Source organism: Tamandua tetradactyla, chromosome 16 (genome assembly GCF_023851605.1).
Source record: "Tamandua tetradactyla isolate mTamTet1 chromosome 16, mTamTet1.pri, whole genome shotgun sequence".
Classification (NCBI taxonomy): Eukaryota; Metazoa; Chordata; class Mammalia; order Pilosa; family Myrmecophagidae; genus Tamandua; species Tamandua tetradactyla.
In genome coordinates, this window is record NC_135342.1 from 36,955,986 (window position 1) to 36,972,969 (window position 16,984).

Genomic DNA, 16,984 nt, shown 5'->3' on the forward strand with positions numbered 1-16,984 from the left:
TTCTGTGGGTGTACACCAGGGAGTGAAATTGCTGGGTCATATGGTAATTCTATATTTAACTTTTTGAGAAACTACCATACTGCTTTGTACAGTGGGCTGCACCCCTTTACATTCCCACCGACATGTCTTAGAGTTCCAGTTTCTCCACATCCTCTCCAATACTTGTTATTTCTCCACATGCTTCGCCCACCTTTTAAATAGGTTGTCTTTTTTAGTTCTTGAACTGTAGGAGTTCATTATATATCCTAGATATTAAGCCCTTATCCGATATATGGCTTGCAACTATTTTCTTCCATTATGAAGGTGTCTTTTCACTCTCTTGATTATGTTCTTTGATGCACAAAGCTTTTAATTTTGGTGAGGTCCAATGTGGATGACTGTTGATGACCATTTATCTCCCCTACTGAATCAGAAGCTCCCTGGGGGCCAAGGCCAGTCTGACCTGCCTACTACTCTATTCCCAGGGGCATGCACAGGAGAGGATCTAATCACTGTCTGTGGAAGGGAAGGAGGGGTCTCCCCCTTGAGTTATCCAGGTCTCAGGGCTGTGGCCGGGTGGACCCACTGGGATCCCAGCCCCTGCCCATCCAGCCTGGCTGGGTTCGGGGCTCTGTTTCACCACTTGAGGTGTGAGCACCACCCTCTCCTGGCAGGATTGGCAGGTTTATCCTTGACGTACCCAATCTCCAGGTTAGGAATGTAACAAAAGTAAAAACGACTCTGGGAGTCCAGAACCCAATGTCCTCAGCCCCCGGCCCCCATCACCAAGACCCTCAGATGGTCACACCTCCATCCTCATGCATGAACCCACTCAATGAATGACTGAATAATGAAGGGCAGGAGTGTGAGAATTCGGTCAGACTCATCTTATGGATCCTGCCCCATCTTTCCATTCCCTGGCTCTGATACTCTGTGAAGCCATGGCTTTGTGGCACTGCAGACCTTGCCAGTCAGGTACTTACCTCCCCTGCTCTCCTCCAGGGCCCCTCATGCCTACCAGGCCGGGTCTGTCTTCACTGTCCCCAGCACACATCCATCCTATTCTCGGCTTCCTACTCTGTGTTTGCTTCTCCTGGAAGCCACCCAGGCCTCTCTCTCTCTTCCCCCAAACCTGGCATGCTCTCCCAGATGACAGTGGGTCTGCCACCATCTTCTCTTTGACCCCATGGAGAGGCCAGTGGCAGGGGCCACGGCTCTAAGGAACCCCATCCTCTGAGCCAGGAATGCTGGGAAAATAATAAGGAGCCTCAGAGGCCAGACTTGAAATCCCACTTCTAGGAACCAACTCTCTGACCACGTGCAGGAGCTTTTGAGACCCAGCCCTCATAGCCTCTTCTTTCCCAAGCACTGGCCCCAAGCCTGGGGGGAAGGGGTTAGAGAAGACCTGGTCCCTTCATCCCCTTCGTGCCACAGGGGCCCTGCCTCATGCACACGCAGTGCAAAGCCTGACTCTTAACAACTCCTGAGGTCCCTGAGCTGCTTTTGGCAGGAAGTGGAGTTTATGTGTCTTTGGGTAGCGGGGAGGGCCTGACGCAGCACCATAGATGGGCTCAGCCTCTCCGAGCATCAGGCTGCTCATCTAAAGTGGACAAGATAAAGCATCACTTTATGAACTCACCCTGCCAAGTCCACGAAATGAGGCGGTGCATGCCAACACGTGGAGGATGTGTGGGAGAATGGGCAGGGGGGCGCGAGGAGGTGGGTGCTGGCCTGGACTCACAGCTGTGTTCCTGCTAAGCACTGACCTGCCCTTGGCAGGAAAGCAGCACTGAGCCGGACTCCAGTGGAGGCTCTGAACTTGCTTCTCTCTAAGTCTTTCAGAGTTGTACCCATGCCAGCCAGTTTCCAGGTCACACAAGAGGAACATTAGGAAGGTTGAGCTGGGTCTGTCAAACTGTGTGGCCCTCAGAAGCCCCCTGCACACACCTCCTCCAGGAAGCCTGCCCCGACCACTTCAGGCATCAGTCAGCCCAGCGGAGAACCTTCTCTTCCCTTTCTCCCTGCCCTGGAAGGGGAACCAACCCCTAGGCCCAGGCCTGCTCCTTCACTCAGATGCCCCAGGCTTCACTGGATTAGGAGTACTTGCAGTATACTCACGGCCTTGCTGGGATTGATTGAGGCTGAAGGACCCTAGAAGGAGTAAGCTTCCTGGAACCAGTATGCACACTGAGCTGCAGGGACTTCTGTTGTTTCTGTCCCTCCCTACCACCTCCAGCCCACAGCATTCCTCTTCCACATGAAACAGCTCACACCCTGCAGGGTGGCATGGCTATGTGACCCAGGATTAGCCAACCAGAGCACCAGACCCCTAGCACAGTGATCAATTCAGGGACGGGTACATGCCTTACCTGTAGCATTTTTTGTTTTCAGGTGCATGGTCCGGGAATCAAACCCGGGTCTCCAGCATGGAAGGCGAGCATTCTACCACTGAACCACCCATGCACCCCATACCTATAGCTTTTGAGAGAGCTCTTCTCTGGGGGTTACTAAGATGATGAGAGCTGCTGCCGTAGCTGTTGGTGAGAATGAAGAAGGTAGAGCAAAGAAAGATCAAGAGAAACTTTGTAGGGTGTGTTGGGCAGATAATTAAAAAGTATTAGCAAAAAAGAAAAAGTACCAGCAAAGCCCCTTGAGGGATTGGAGAAAAAATATGGAACTATTGACCTCTCCTACCTGGGAAACCCTGTCTCAAACATTAGGGACTCCCAAGTTAATAGGTCAAGCCCTTGATCTTGGGGCTTGCTCCTATGAAACTTGTTTTTATAGTGGAGAAGCTAAACCTAATTATAATTATGCCTAAGAGTTACTTCCAGGAAACCTCTTTTGTTACTAAGATGTGGCCTCTCTCTCTCTCTCTCTCTCTCTCTCTCTCTCTCTCTCTCTAAGCCAAGCTCTGGAAGGAAAATCACTTTCCTCCCCACTAGGTGGGACATGACATCCAGTAGTAAAAGTCTCCCTGGCAACGTGGGGCATGACTCCTCGGGATGAGCTTGGACCTGGCACCGTGGGATCAGCAAAGTCTTCCTGACCAAAAGGGGGAAGAGAAACGTAACAAAGTAAGGTATCAGTGACTAAGAGAGTTCAAATAGAGATGAGAGGCTCTTCTGGAGGCTACCTTTATGCAAGCTTCATCTAGATATTGCTAATTGCTATGTTTTGCCAAACCCCAACCAACATCATTCCCGTTAACCCTAAAGAACACCTAGGGTTCTAGCTGAGATTTTACAAAAGTTTCACACACCAAGTTCACTTTCCAGAAACCTACAACCTCCAGATGGTTCCTAGGCCAGAGAAGTCCTGAAACCCAGAAGGGCCAGCCTCGCCAAGAGCAGCAACTTACTCCAACCCCTTATCCTATATTGTCAACACCCCTTTCCAACATGAAAAATTTAGAATAGGCATAGCCCAAATACCCCCTAAAGATTGGGAGAAGGATCAAAGGAGAAGGAGGAGTTACAACAGAAAAGTTAGGATTGAACAAATGAGTATGACTGCTGAATCATTAATTGATATTTCTTTTTAACTTCCAGTGTCTTGGAGCAGCTAGAAGGATAAACCTGAAATTGTGGAACTGCAACTCGTGCCAAACTTTGAAAACTGTTCCATAAATACTTGTTAAAATGTACTATGCTATTTATTGTTTTTTTGTAGATATGTTTTATTTCATAGTAAAAAACATTAAAAACAGAGAGACAGAAGGCTTGATCCAGCCATGCCTGAAAGCAATATCTCAATTACATGATATTCCCTTGTTTTGGTGGAAACCAAAAGCTGGATCTGTGTCACTCACAACCAGGCTCCTGGAGCCATAACACTCCCTAAAGTCCATCTCACTTATGTCCTTGGAGATCTTCCAAATGGCCACAGCCTCTTGTGACCCAGGGCATGCCATCCAGGCCCACAGGGAATCCAGGTTGCCTCCTCAGCCCCAGCACAGCCCTCCTCCCCCCATACGCCTTCTGCTCCCCCCACACCTATCTGGGAGTAGCCGTGAACACTCATGCAGTGGCGTGATTTGTCCCCACAGCCCATGACACCCAGCCATATCCCTAATTCCACAGTGCAAAACTCTCCTGCCTTCCCCAGACTGGCCCAGCCTGCTCGGGGTAGCTGCATTTCCATAGTACACATTTTGTGATCTCCGTGACCTTTCAGGCACATTTACTCCTGACACGCTGGCCAAATGGCAGGTCCTCCCTCCGAGACTCCAGGACCCGGTCAATGTCCAATGTCCACAAAGCCCCTGATCCAACAGAGCTGCCGCCTCCTCCCCTGCACCGGGCCTGCCCCAGTCACTCCCGATCAGGGCTGGCTGGTGTCCATGTCTGCCTCCCCCACCAGACGTGAAGCCCTGGAAGCCAGAAATCACTCTTGGGTTCTGAGGCTCACGTGCCCTGGCTCAGAATAAGGCTCCGTGCAGGCCGGCTGGACGTGGCAGCCTGGTCAGTGTTGCCAAGCCCTTCCTTGCACTGAGAATTTCTCATGGAATGTGGGCAAAAAGAAGCTGCCCGTTTACCCCTGGAGAGCAAAGGCCCCTGCCTATGGTGCCCCGGCCGGCCTCCTCGGCAGCCCACCGCCCCTGCCAACACCCGGCACGTCCTGCCTCCTGGGGGCACTTGGCGCAATAGGCTTGGCGGCCCCGCAGCTCCCCAGGCGGATGTGATGACAAATAGCAGGCACTTGGCGCGTCTTCGGGATTTCTGAGCATAACAGAAATGTCAGGCAGATTTTAATGAAAGGCTACGTGCTTCTAGGGATTGAAAGACAGACACAGCATCCTAATTTTCAGATGGTTTGTTCTCAGGGTTTTCAGCACCCAGGCCAGAGCTGAGGGGATCCCCAAGGCCCCCTGGGGGCCTAGGCCATCTTCACTTGTGAGACCAGCTCCCCTCAGTTGCCAGACTCCCCTCCTGGGCTCTGGCCACGGGTGCTGAGTCTCAATTTAGAAACCAAATAATTTCTGTCCCCCACCTGCGGCAGCTGGACACCTGCCTTCTGCCCACAGTTTGCAAGCAACGCTTGGCGAAGGAAGCAGCATCCCCGGGCTGACGTCAGGAGCACACAGTGAGCTGCCCTGGCCAAGGCCACATTGGCAGGTGCCATGCAGGCAGGGGCTGGGACCCTGCCTTACAGGGCCCTGGCAGAGGTGCCCCAGGAACTGAGGAAACAGGGTGAGCCTTTCCCTCTCGGATGAAGTAAATAACCATGGTGGGCAGGGGTGGCTTGATGTGTGCCTGGAAGAAACTTTTCCCCACTAGGTGAGTGATGTGCACTTATTGGGCTCCCCTGCATGCAGCACAAGGACTCGGGGTCACATGGGGTAGTTGGAGGCACTGACGTCCCCACCCTCCAACCCTCACCCCTCTTGGGCTAGACATAAATTATGCTTTCTCCATTTGTTGTGCAAATGCCACCTCAAGTCCCTGCCCCCATGAGATTGCCCACCATGCTCTCCCAGGGGGGACCCCCTGAACTGGCCTCCCAGAAGCTGACATCTGGCTGGACGGAGCCAGACCTCAAACTAGCAAACACTAAGCCAGACAGTGATACAACACGAAGGAACAAACCCAGCCCTGGGGTAGACTGAGGGCAGGTAAGGGGTTCAGGGAAAGGTAGAGCTAGACCTGTCGAGGGGCTCGGTCAGGCTGCAGCACTCAGAGGTGGAGGGAAACTTCAGCTGGCCCCTCACTACCCAGCCAGACCCACCTCTGGCTCTGCCAGGCTCGCTGAGCAGGGGACACGAGTGGCCAGTCCTCAAAACCTTCTGAGTTTGCCAAACCCAATGTCATTAAAAGAAAGACGAGGTGGGGGAGAGGGTCATGGGCAGGTAGAGTGTCCAATTTCTTCCTCCATGGGGCTGAAGCAACAGCTGGGAACCCGCAACCAGGAATCCCAAGTCTTACCCCAAAACCCAAAAGAGGATCAACTCATCCAAGCCAAGTGTTAAGCCAAGGCCGGGACAGTTTCCCTAGGGGTGGGGGAGCAGCAGACCCACCTGCTGACAGTCCCCGCACGCCTTGTGGGGCCCAGGAAGGAGCCACTGACACAGCTGGAGGGCAAATACCAGACATTTGTGCCTTAAAGGTTTCTGAGGCCCACATTGGCTAAGCCTGTCCTGTGTCATCAAACAAGAGGGCTGAGTGGACGTGGGCTGGGTTGAGACGGGATAGTGCAGAGGCCAGTGGGTGAGGTCTGAAGGTCTGAAGCGGTCCTGGAACTGACACACAGCTCCCAGTCCCTGCAGGAAGCAGCTGGTGAGGATGGTGGAGGGACCGAGCATCAGGTGAGGAATGGAGTCCACGACCCCACAGACCACCCCTTCCCTGCTGCGGTTCAGGGCTCAGGACCTGACCCCTCCGCCTCCCCAGCCCTCCCCAGCCTGAGGGCCTCTTCTCTGGAGCACTTCCTGACTCCTGGGTGCCCTCAGCACCCCAGGTGCCTCCCCCACTGGCACCTGTGCCCCTGCTCCAGCCACGCTGGCCTGCGTTCAGTTCCTCGAGTGCTCTGGATGCCCTCCCAGGCTGCTGCGCCTGCCAGGAGCTGCCCAGCTCCCAAGGGCCAGGCTGAGCCTTCCACCCTGTCCTCTCAGCCCGACATCACTTCTGCCAGAGGCCCTCACTGTCCTACCGCTGTCCAGTCTTAGAGTACTCAGGGGACCCTGACACTCATCCCCACTCTAGGGAGCAATGTGCCTAGGTTGGGGTGGGGGAGGTGGTGTTTAATGTCCGCATCCCCCTCTTCCCCGTTCACTCAGGGACCTGGTCATGTGCAAGACTCAGTCTGTCCTGAGTCCTGTGGGAGGCACTGGGTCACAGCTGAAACTGAGTGAGTGAATGAATGAGTGAGCAAATGTATGAGCGAGTGAATGAGTGAGTGAGTGAATGAATGACACAGCTTTCACCAGGCCTTGCACTACCCTGGTCTGACTGGTCTCCGTGTCCCCAGGTCGCAACTGGCAGGCTGGTTGCTGGGCACAGGAGCATGGGACAGAGGGGGTCTCCTGCTGTGCCGCACCCCTCCCCTGAGCCCTCATGGGAGCAGGGGTGCTTAGGGGGCCATCACAGGGAGCACAGGGCCCAGGGTGCATTTCCTGAGTTTCAAAGTCCCAAAACCTACCTGCCGGAGCCCCACAAATAACCCAGGCGGAGCAGAGATCAATGCGCTGCCCTATTGACAAAATCTCAGCCACGTGCACACATTGCTCCCATTTTTATCGTGTTCATGTATGTTGATTCATAGCAGTTTTGTCAATAAAAAGACACCACACAAAGTCTCACAGTAAAACTGTCACCAAAAATTATTTATTGTGACGATAACAGCAAATTATCTATTGGAGGAGATGTGTGGCGGGGGTAGGACAGAGCACCGGGAACCGGCTGGCGGGATCTTGTGCTAAGACAAGAGTCCCCTGAAACCTGCATCTACATCCCCAGCGGTGCCAGCCGGCGCTGACAGAGGACCAGCTGGGGCTCAGGGCTCAGGGCGGCACACAGAGACATCGAGGCAGGGCCCCCACGCCACTGGCAGATGATGGAGTCTGGCAGAGGGAGACAAAGTCATGTGCAGTCAGTACCAGGGAGAGAGCCACATGTGCAAACAACGGGTGCCCAGAAGCAGGAGAGGAGCAGGTGAGTGAGGAAGGTGGGCTCAAGGCGGTGACAACGGGGCCACCTCTTTTCAATCAGGTGAGAGTTCAGATGTTCAAATCCTGAAGTTCCAATGGCTGGAAGGCAGCAAGAGATCGGGCACGTTCAGAAACGGTAAGGTAACATCTACCGTGCTTCCACATCTCAACACATGTATGTTGGATGGAGGGACCCTAAGTGCAACCGAAACACACCTACGTGCATCTTTATTTCCTTTAAAATGGTGACCTTCCACAGATCTATTCAAGCCATACAAGTGTTTTTAGAAAAACTCTCCCTTGGAAAATTTACTCCCTGGTCCTGGTATTTCACAGGCACAGCATAAATTGTGGAGGTGGCACGAGCTATAAAAGCAAGCTTTTCTTTTAAAATATGAACGTGCCAAGAGGTGCAGGGTCCTGGGGGTTAGGAGGAGAACCTTAGATCATTAGTGACTCCCGCCTGTTGTTTTTGACAATAATTGGTGGGCGGGGAGCCGGGGCAAGGGCAGGGAGGGCAAGTGACACTGAGCAAGCAACAGGCAGGAAATGGGTGGGGAGTGGAAGGGGGCCAACTTCTCTAAGAGCGATGTTTGTTATTTGAGGGTAATTAACAAGAGATCGGGGATCATTTTTTTCCCCTGGAATATCTTCTTGGGGATCAGAAATTTATACTTATACCAATTGGTTTGGGTAAATGGGAAATCATGCGTTTTTTAAAAAGCAGTGGAGGATTTCTGCTCCATACTGGCAACCCTTTCCCTGCACATCTTTCTCTTTCTGCGGTTTTGTCTCAGTGATTTGAGCATGTTCTAATTTTGTCATTCAAGCCATCTGACTTTCACTGCTCTATACAAACAAAACCTAATTTAGTCTGAGATGTTTTAAGTCATAACAATGACGGATGGCCAGGGTTCAGGTGTGGTGGAATTTTTAAATACCTAGTCTATATTTTTCTGATATAAAGGCAGGCAGCTTTTTGTACTCTGATTAATTATGATTTCGCATTTCAGAAAAAAAAATAGCTTTTTCTATTCTACATTATTAATTGGTTATTTAATTAGGAATTCTCCAAGCTTCAGATGTTGGGAAGCTAAATCTGTGAGTGGGTTTAAAAAAAGCCGAGCTCCATCCTGTTGCCTTTTTGTATCTTATGAAGGTCACAATAAGACGTGATTGTTTGGCATAGCGGCAGTGAATTATGCCACCCAGACAAGCTTTTAACCTATGTGCCTTCACTCTGAGTGAGACACACGGGCATGTGCTCTCTCTAAACCGTTCTCTATTGAAGAGGATTCAATCACCATAATGAATCTGAGGCCAGGCAGCAATCTTCCGCACTGAAAGAATTTCTAAAAGATTGTAGAATTTGTAAAACGAACAGCTCGCAGACTAAATGGCTGTGTGGGTGAATCAATTATTGCAAGGCCCCGAGTAGTCATAATATTTAGTACATATCATAGAGTGTTTCAGGTACAATAAGATATGCTCGTTTTTTCCTGCTCCTGCTGGAAGTGGTACCGGATGCCTGCAAACAACCCCAGCCGATCTGTAGCATCCGGTGGGAGCTGGGTCAGGGCAGACAGGTCTACACACACATCCACACCCACACGTGAATGCAGGCACTCACACAGACACGCGCATGCACAGGTCCCCTCCAATTCCCTGTGCCCAGAAAGGAGGGGGCTGGCTACAGGGTCCCTCCACGTCTCCCCACAGCCTCCCCACAACCCCTTCAAATCTACCTCACAAGCCCACAGAGATGTTAAGTTACCAGTTTTCTTTTTTTAGAGCCTGGTTTTGAACCGTTTCCTTATTAATACAATAATTATTTTTCTCTGACAGCACCATTTATAACCATCTACTTTGTGTCCAAGTAGCCCTGTTTCCATTAATCAATGGACATGGAGACGACTGTCATTCCTTCTCTGGATTATGACTTATCGGCCTCGTGCAGGCTTCTTTTGGGCGGGCACGGATCGGGCAAGGATGGACTTTTTGGCTGCCGGCTGGGGAAGTGTCTCACAAATAGGCCTTGGTACCTTCTAAAGATGCTTCCTTCCAAGAAAGGCAGCCAGGGAACCCCCCAGGTTTGGACACCTTCCTCTGGAGTGAGCATGAGGGACACAGCAAAGGCCTCCCCGAAAGTGCTTTAAAGCATGATCGGAAAGGCTGAACAAGGTCCCGGGGGATTTAAAGACATCATGGTCTCATGGCAAAAGTTCCCATTGTTGGAATTTGGCAGAAAGCCTACAACTAGGCCAAGAATGGGTTAAAGATGGATGTTGCAAGGATTCATGCTGAGGCAAGGTCCCATGTGGGTTGTCCCCAAAAGGGAACTGGGCCTTTAACACAACTCTAATGGCTTCTCCAGAAGCTTGCATCCTACTGCAGTGACCAGCCCCTCTCCATTAACATTCTGCTCAGGAAGGGCGCAGAGAGCACCTGGCCTGCCACAACCACTAGAAACCCCAGCCATGGCAATGCTCACTATCCCCTTAACTTATGCTCTTCATGAAGGCTCACGAAGCCACACCTCTGTCTTTGGAGGGTGGAAGCTGCTCCATGATGTTCTCTAGCCTGGTGTTGCCCCAGGACTGTTTCTTTGTTACGAGCACTCTGATGACCTGGAGGTCCCACATTGTCCACTGTTGAAGAGGTAAAATGAAAATTCATTGTAGAGTTGTAAAGTGCATGCTGATCTTTCCTCCTGGGAGCCTCGCCTTCGAGTACCTTTGCTGGTAACAAGCAGAAAGGTTAGGGCCTTTCTTGAAGTCTGGCTGGTAGGTGGTAGAGCCTGGGCATAAGCATGGACCTTGGGAGCCCTTTCCTCCTCCCCACAGGGCACTCCCCAAGTTCTCCTCCACCTACAGACTGCCTGGGAACTTTTCCCTTAGTTGCTGTCTGGATCACCCAGGATAACTACCACTCTTCCCCAGGTCCCAGAAAGGGACCAAGATCCATTGCTGAACAAGCAGCAAACGGGCCAGAACATCCATTCCCAAAACAACTTTCAACAGCCTCATTCTTATACCCTGCTGAAAGGAAAGTGGAGTAAACAGAACCAGCTTGAAGAGTTACATGAAACAAGACCCATGTAAATAGAGAATATCAAGTACTTAGGGAGGAATCTAACAAAAATATGTTCACGACCTCTTTTGGAAAAATTAGAACATTAATAAGAGCTCTTCAAGCTAAATGGAGAGATTAAAATTAGAGGGATATACCATACTCATGGAGAAGAAATTTTAACATTATATAAATGTCAATTCTACCTGAAAGAATCTATGGATTCAATGCTATTCCATTCAAAGTCCCAATAGGGATTTTTAAGAAACTTGTTAAATGATTCTAATATATATATATGGAATAATAAGAAGTCAAGAATAGCCAGGACACTTCTGAAGGTAAAGAGTAGAGAGGAAGGACTTGGCCTATCTTCTATCAGGACTTAGTATGAAGGTATAGTAATTAAAACAGTGCAGTTAGTACAGGGAAAAATAAATTGACCAGAGAAATAGCATAGAGAGCCCAGAAATAGACCCTCTCACTAAAGTATACAGTATTTAGTATAAAACAAAAACAATATGTGAGATCAGCAGTGAAAAGAGGGACTACCGAATAAGTGAAAAAGAGGAAATTGGATCTTGTCACACTATGATAAAAAATCAAGTCCAAATGGATTAAGGACTTAAATGCTAAAAACAGAACTTTAAGTTTCTTAGTAGTAGAAAATATAGTTAAATATCATTTAGAACTTGGAGTAGGAATGGATCTCCTTAAACAAACATCAATGACTATAAAGAAAAAGATTCATGTATTTGAGTATATTAAAACCATGAATTTTACATCTATCAAAAGATACCTTAAAAAGTAAAAAGACAAGTTACAAGATGTTTGTAACACAAGCAACTGACAAAAGAGTAATATCAAGAATATACAGAATGATTTATCAATAAGAAAATCATAAGCAACCCACTGGAAAAATAGGCAAGGACATAACTAGTTATTTCACAAAAGAATAAATGTAAATGACCAATATGTTTACATCAAGAGATCAATGTTTTTGGTGATCAGGGAACTGCTAGTCAAGACACAATGAGAGACCATTTAATACTTACTTGATTGACAAATAGTACTGTCAAATAATACCAAGTGTTGGAGAGAATGTGAATCCGTAGATTCTTATATGTTGTTGAAGAGGCAACCGCTTTTGAAAAACATACTGGAATTACCTTTTCAACTTAATATTCATGGCAACTGTACTTCTAGGTCTATCTGCACACATAGAAAAAAGCCACGGGCAGAAAGGTCCGTTGCAGTACTGCTTACAATATTGAAACCCTGAAAACAAACCAGACACCCGTCAATAGGAGAATAGATAATGGGTTTGCATGTTTGCCTAGTGTAACACTTCATGGGAACACGTGTGAGTGAACAACAATGAGATGCGACTGGAGGGAAGAATCGCAGCAATATGTTATTAATTGAAAAGGAAATCACAAAAGATTCTATCCAGGATGGTACCCTTTTAAAGTTAAATACAACTAAACAAAAATATATACTTTTAGGAACACAATGAAGAGACAATAAAAATGTATATAAAAAGGAAAACAAAGGAATGATGGAGAGACTCGAGTAGACAGGTTACCTAGGGTAAGGGAGGTTGGGACATAGGGTGATGGGTGGGAGTTACATAGATGATGGTCATATCCTCAGCTTGTGTTTTGGGCTACCATGGGCTCACATTAATAACAATAACAGTTAAATAAGTACACCCAGCATGTACCCGCTGTGTGGGCCATGCATAGACTAAGCATGAGAACTAGTGGGCCAAGAATTATGACAAATCCATTTTATGAACTCAGGTCCAATTTAAAAAAAAACAAACAAACATATACTTTGACCCAGCCATTCCTCTTCTAGGAATTCATCCCAAGGAAAATGACCAGAGATGTATGCTTGATATACATCAAGCATACTGAGAACAAGGTTGGTTAGGACCAAATTGTTTTCAATGGCAGAAAACTAGAGAAAACTGTAATGCCCAAAAGATGGAACTGGCTGAGTAAACATATGGTACCACCATGCGACGGAACATTAGAGAAGTTTTAAAAAGTAAGACGATATGCTGAGAACAATACACCATGGGAAAAAAAAATCCTAAAATGAAAGACAACAGAAAAATCACATCCCTGATAGCATGATGAGATTACGGGTGATTATGATTTTTTCATCGTTCTAGTTGTTTGAATAGGTTATTGGATAATTTTTAAAGGTAAATTTAAGAGATGATAAGAAAGGAAAGGATATTACTGACTGTTCTAGTTTGTAAGCTGCCAGAATGTGATATACCAGAAACAGAACCGCTTTTAAAAGGGGAATTTATTAAGTTGCAAGTTCACAGCTCTCAGGTCATGAAAATGTCCCAACTAAGGCATCCAAGGAAAGATTCCTTGATTCAAGAAAGGCCGAAGGGTCCAGAAAACTGCTGTCAGCTGGAAAGGCAAATGTCAACATCTGCTAGTTTTCTCTCCCAACTTCTTGTTTCATGAAGCTCCTTGAGGGCATTTTTCTTCTTCATCTCCAAACACTGTGTGGGCTCTAAAGCTTTTTCCAAAATGGTTCCCTCTTAAAGGACTGCAGTAAGCAACCCCACTTTGAATGGAAACCCCACATCTCCATGGAAACCATTTAATCAAAAGTTACTACTCACAATTGGGTGGGTCACATCTCCATGGAAACAATCAAAAAGCTCCCACCCAATAATATTCAATGAGGATTAAAGAACTTGGCTTTTCTGGGGTACACCACAGATTCAAACCAGCCCTCTGACCAACAGCCAATCTAGAGAGAGGAGAGACAGTAGGGATAAACAGGCCTCTTCTGCAGGTACTGAAAGGATCACTTCCTCAGACATGCAAGGAGAACACTTTCATCTAATTATTTTACATTTTCTAAAAATATAAAACAACATTTATTGTGGAAAACTGAGAAGATATAGAAAAGTAGAAAGAAATGTCCCAGAGTTCCACCACTCAACATCGACATTCTTTTTTCTTTCTAGTCTTTTTCACGACCTTTATTAGTTTATCTTTTTTCTCTTTTTTTTTACAAATTAGAATATTCATATTTTGTTTCCTTCTATTATCAAATGTTTTTAAAAATCTTTTAAAACCTTTCAAATGGCCACACATGTCATATTTTTATACTAATTTTTCTTCACCAGTTCCTTATTGACAGATTTCTTGCATATGCGCCAGTTTTCCACCATTGTAAGTCGTGCTGCCACAAACAGACTAGAGGCATAAATCTTTCCATATCTCACTCAACTTATTTCTGAAAAATAAAGTGAAAAAGACACTGGAATGGGAATCTGTCTGGATTCTAGAGCTGGCTTGACTGCCGTGAGCAGGTAAGTCACTTGGTGGCATCAGCATGGTTGACCTGTGGTATTTCCAACAGCCTTTTCAGCCACTGCATTCTATGACCCCTTAAAGGCAGTGAGACTATCCATCCACAAATCACCCCTTGGGTTTCACCTCCATGGAGCTGCTATCCTACACTCCTTGGATGCCCTCTCCCCCACACTCCTTATCTCAGGCCTCTCCACCTTACCGGCCTGCTCATCTCCCTCTTGCCAAACGCTACTCCACCTCACCTCCTTTCCAGACTCATCCATCCAGAGTAATTTCTCTCTTACCCCTCTTTGTCCCTTGTCCTCCATGGCCTTCTATTACTGTCTGCCTCACGTGAACACATACTGCCAAACACAATCCAAGAGCTGTGTCCTCTGTTTTTGTTCATTCCCTCTGTGCATTGTCCAAACAGAGGAGCTAACAGACAAGGGCACTCCAAGGGACGAGACATCAAAAGCAGTTGGGGTTGAGTCTTGAAGGGGAAAAAAGTGTGCTGGGCCCCTGACTGGGGTTCTCCACAGTTAAGGAGGCGTTTCCTGAATGTCTCATAGGGTTCCGTTCTTAACAAACCAAACTCTCCAGGTTTTGCTGAATTCCTCCACAGCACTTTCCCATCACCCAACCATGTGCTCAGACCAGAAAGTGAGATATGACCCTCACTCCTTCCAAACCCTCGCTCCCCACACACGCCCACCCCGTCTGACCAGCTCTGACTTCCAGTGTGCCCAACTCTCTGTCTTCTTTGGTGGTCACCCTCTCACCCTGAGTGGATGTCACCACCTCCTGCTGGCCTCCCTACTTCATGCCTCCTATTGTTTCGTGGGGAGTAGACCCAGGGATTTTCTCTAAACGTGAGTAAGATCTGGTTACCCTGGCTCAGAACTCTCCAGGGGCCTCCACTTGCCCCGAGAATAAAACCCAGACTCTACCCGACCTCCAGGTCCTGCCTGCTCCCCCCACATACCTGGAGCCTCTCTCTGCCACCAGGATTCCTGACTCTGCTCAGCTGCCACCCACAGCTTGCTCCTGCCCATCCTTCAGGTCTGGCTAGCTGTTGCTTCCTCCAGGGCCCCTTCTGACACCTTGGCCCCAGGTTTTTCTGGGCCCATTTTCCATTTAAGCTCTTTGCCTTTTGCACTAGACTCTAAATTCCATGGGGCAGTGATGAGATTTGTCTTTGTTACTCCACCCCCCATGTCTACCACATAATAGTATGAATTGTATGAATGAATAAATGTTTTCCCCCCTCAAGTGACTCATTAGGAATCCAAGCCTGGAGAAGCAGCCTCCCACTTCTCAGGCCTGTCGCTGGCACCCCTTTCCATGAACTGTTCAGAGAAGAATCTCTGGGGTCTGCCCAGCAACTCAAAGAGGGAGGCTGAAGCCAAACACATGTTCTGTTAAATGGGATCAGTAGTATGCAGCCCCCTTCCCAGAAAACAGTCTCTTTTCCCTAGTTTTGGCTCTGTCTGTCTCTTCCAGACCCTAATGAGGAACATACAGCAGGTGCCTGGGCCTTCATTGATCTCATGGGGCAGGGAGGGAATGAGAGTTGGACATTCTGGTTTGGGAATCCCTGGGACTGGGTGGCCAATGTGGGGCACGGACCAAGGCTGCAGTTCCCCCCAGATTACCCAGGCAGACTAAGAGCCCTGGGAGGAGGAGGCAGAGGGAGGGGAGGAGGAAGACAAAAAGAAGGAGGGGGAGGTGAAAGAGAAGGAAAGGAATGAGAAGAGGAGGAAGAAAAGAAGGAGGAGGAGGAAAAGGTAAAAGGGAGGAGGTAGAGGAAGGGGGGAGAGAGAGAAGAAAGAGAAGGAGGAAGAAAAGAGGAAGTTGAGGAGTATGAGAAGAGGAGGAAGAGGACAGGAAGAAGGAAAGCAGAAAGATGAGCCAGAGGAAGTAAAAGAAGAGGAGTAGCAGGAGAAGTCTGGCATGCAATAGTTAAGATTTCGGAAGTTGAGACCAACCGGTAAGAAAGGAGTCACAAGCAGCTGTGAGTAAGCAAATTCTAAACTCTAAATTCTGCATTTCCCATCCAGGCAATCCACAGTTTCCCTCTTGCCCTACCTGAAATGCTAATATGAAGATGTTATGACTAAAACACTGAGACCTGGGCAGGCTTTTCCCTTCCTGAGGCTCCTCCCGTTTGAGGTCCCCCACTGGGTTTTCAGCCCACCAGTCTATAAAGAAGATGATGGAACAGAAAAAGACAAGACCACTCAATCAAGGAAACAGGTCCAAAGCAAATCTTCCTTAAGACAAAGGAAACTTATTCTCGCCCTCACAAAAGAATGGACATTTATCACCGTCCACTTAAGCACTTCTATACACAGTATTTTATCACATCCATACAGCCTTCTACATGGCACTATCCTGATTTTTGCAAATAAGGAAGTGGTTCAGAAAAGTCAGATCACTTGCCAGCAGGTCAATCAGCTGGGAAGTGGCAGAGCTGGGGTAAAGCCTGGGCCCCTGACCCCCAGGCCTGGCCTCTTGCCTCCAGGCTTCAGTGACCATGTCATTGATGAAACGGGGATCAGGGTTCTGAAGAGAAGATTTTACATTGATTGGAAGGGCTGGCCCCTGGTCCCAAAACGTGAAGTTTGCCTAAATTGTTATTCAGGGTTCTCTCTGACAAAACCAAAGCCGCAGGATAATAAGGAAATTCCCCACAGACATGGAAATGAAAGTCCCCCCAAAGACCATACATCAGATAACCTTTCACGAGGCAGCTGTCAGTCAGTGTTCCAGGACATTCTCCCTGAGATTTTCTGAGTAACACATATAACATTGGTCTTTAAAACTTAGCCGCTGCAGAAGGGACCATGTTTTCCTGAGAAATTCTCAACACATTCCCTCTGCGAGCTTCTGCCGTCGGTCCCCTTGGCACTGACGTCCCCATGATCTTAGCCCCCCAGCCCCCACCCCGGCCCCCGGCACA

General features: G+C 48.2%; 1 long non-coding RNA gene across 1 annotated transcript; it reads right to left on the reverse strand.

Annotated features, from left to right (window-relative positions):
* Positions 1 to 7,317: 7,317 nt before the first annotated feature.
* On the reverse strand, positions 7,318 to 15,190 carry LOC143660262 (uncharacterized). Its single transcript, XR_013163903.1, has 3 exons — positions 15,008 to 15,190; positions 10,161 to 10,362; positions 7,318 to 7,723 (listed from the first exon to the last, which is right to left on the reverse strand). It is a non-coding gene; the product is annotated as an uncharacterized LOC143660262 (long non-coding RNA).
* Between the last annotated feature and the right edge of the window lie 1,794 nt (positions 15,191 to 16,984).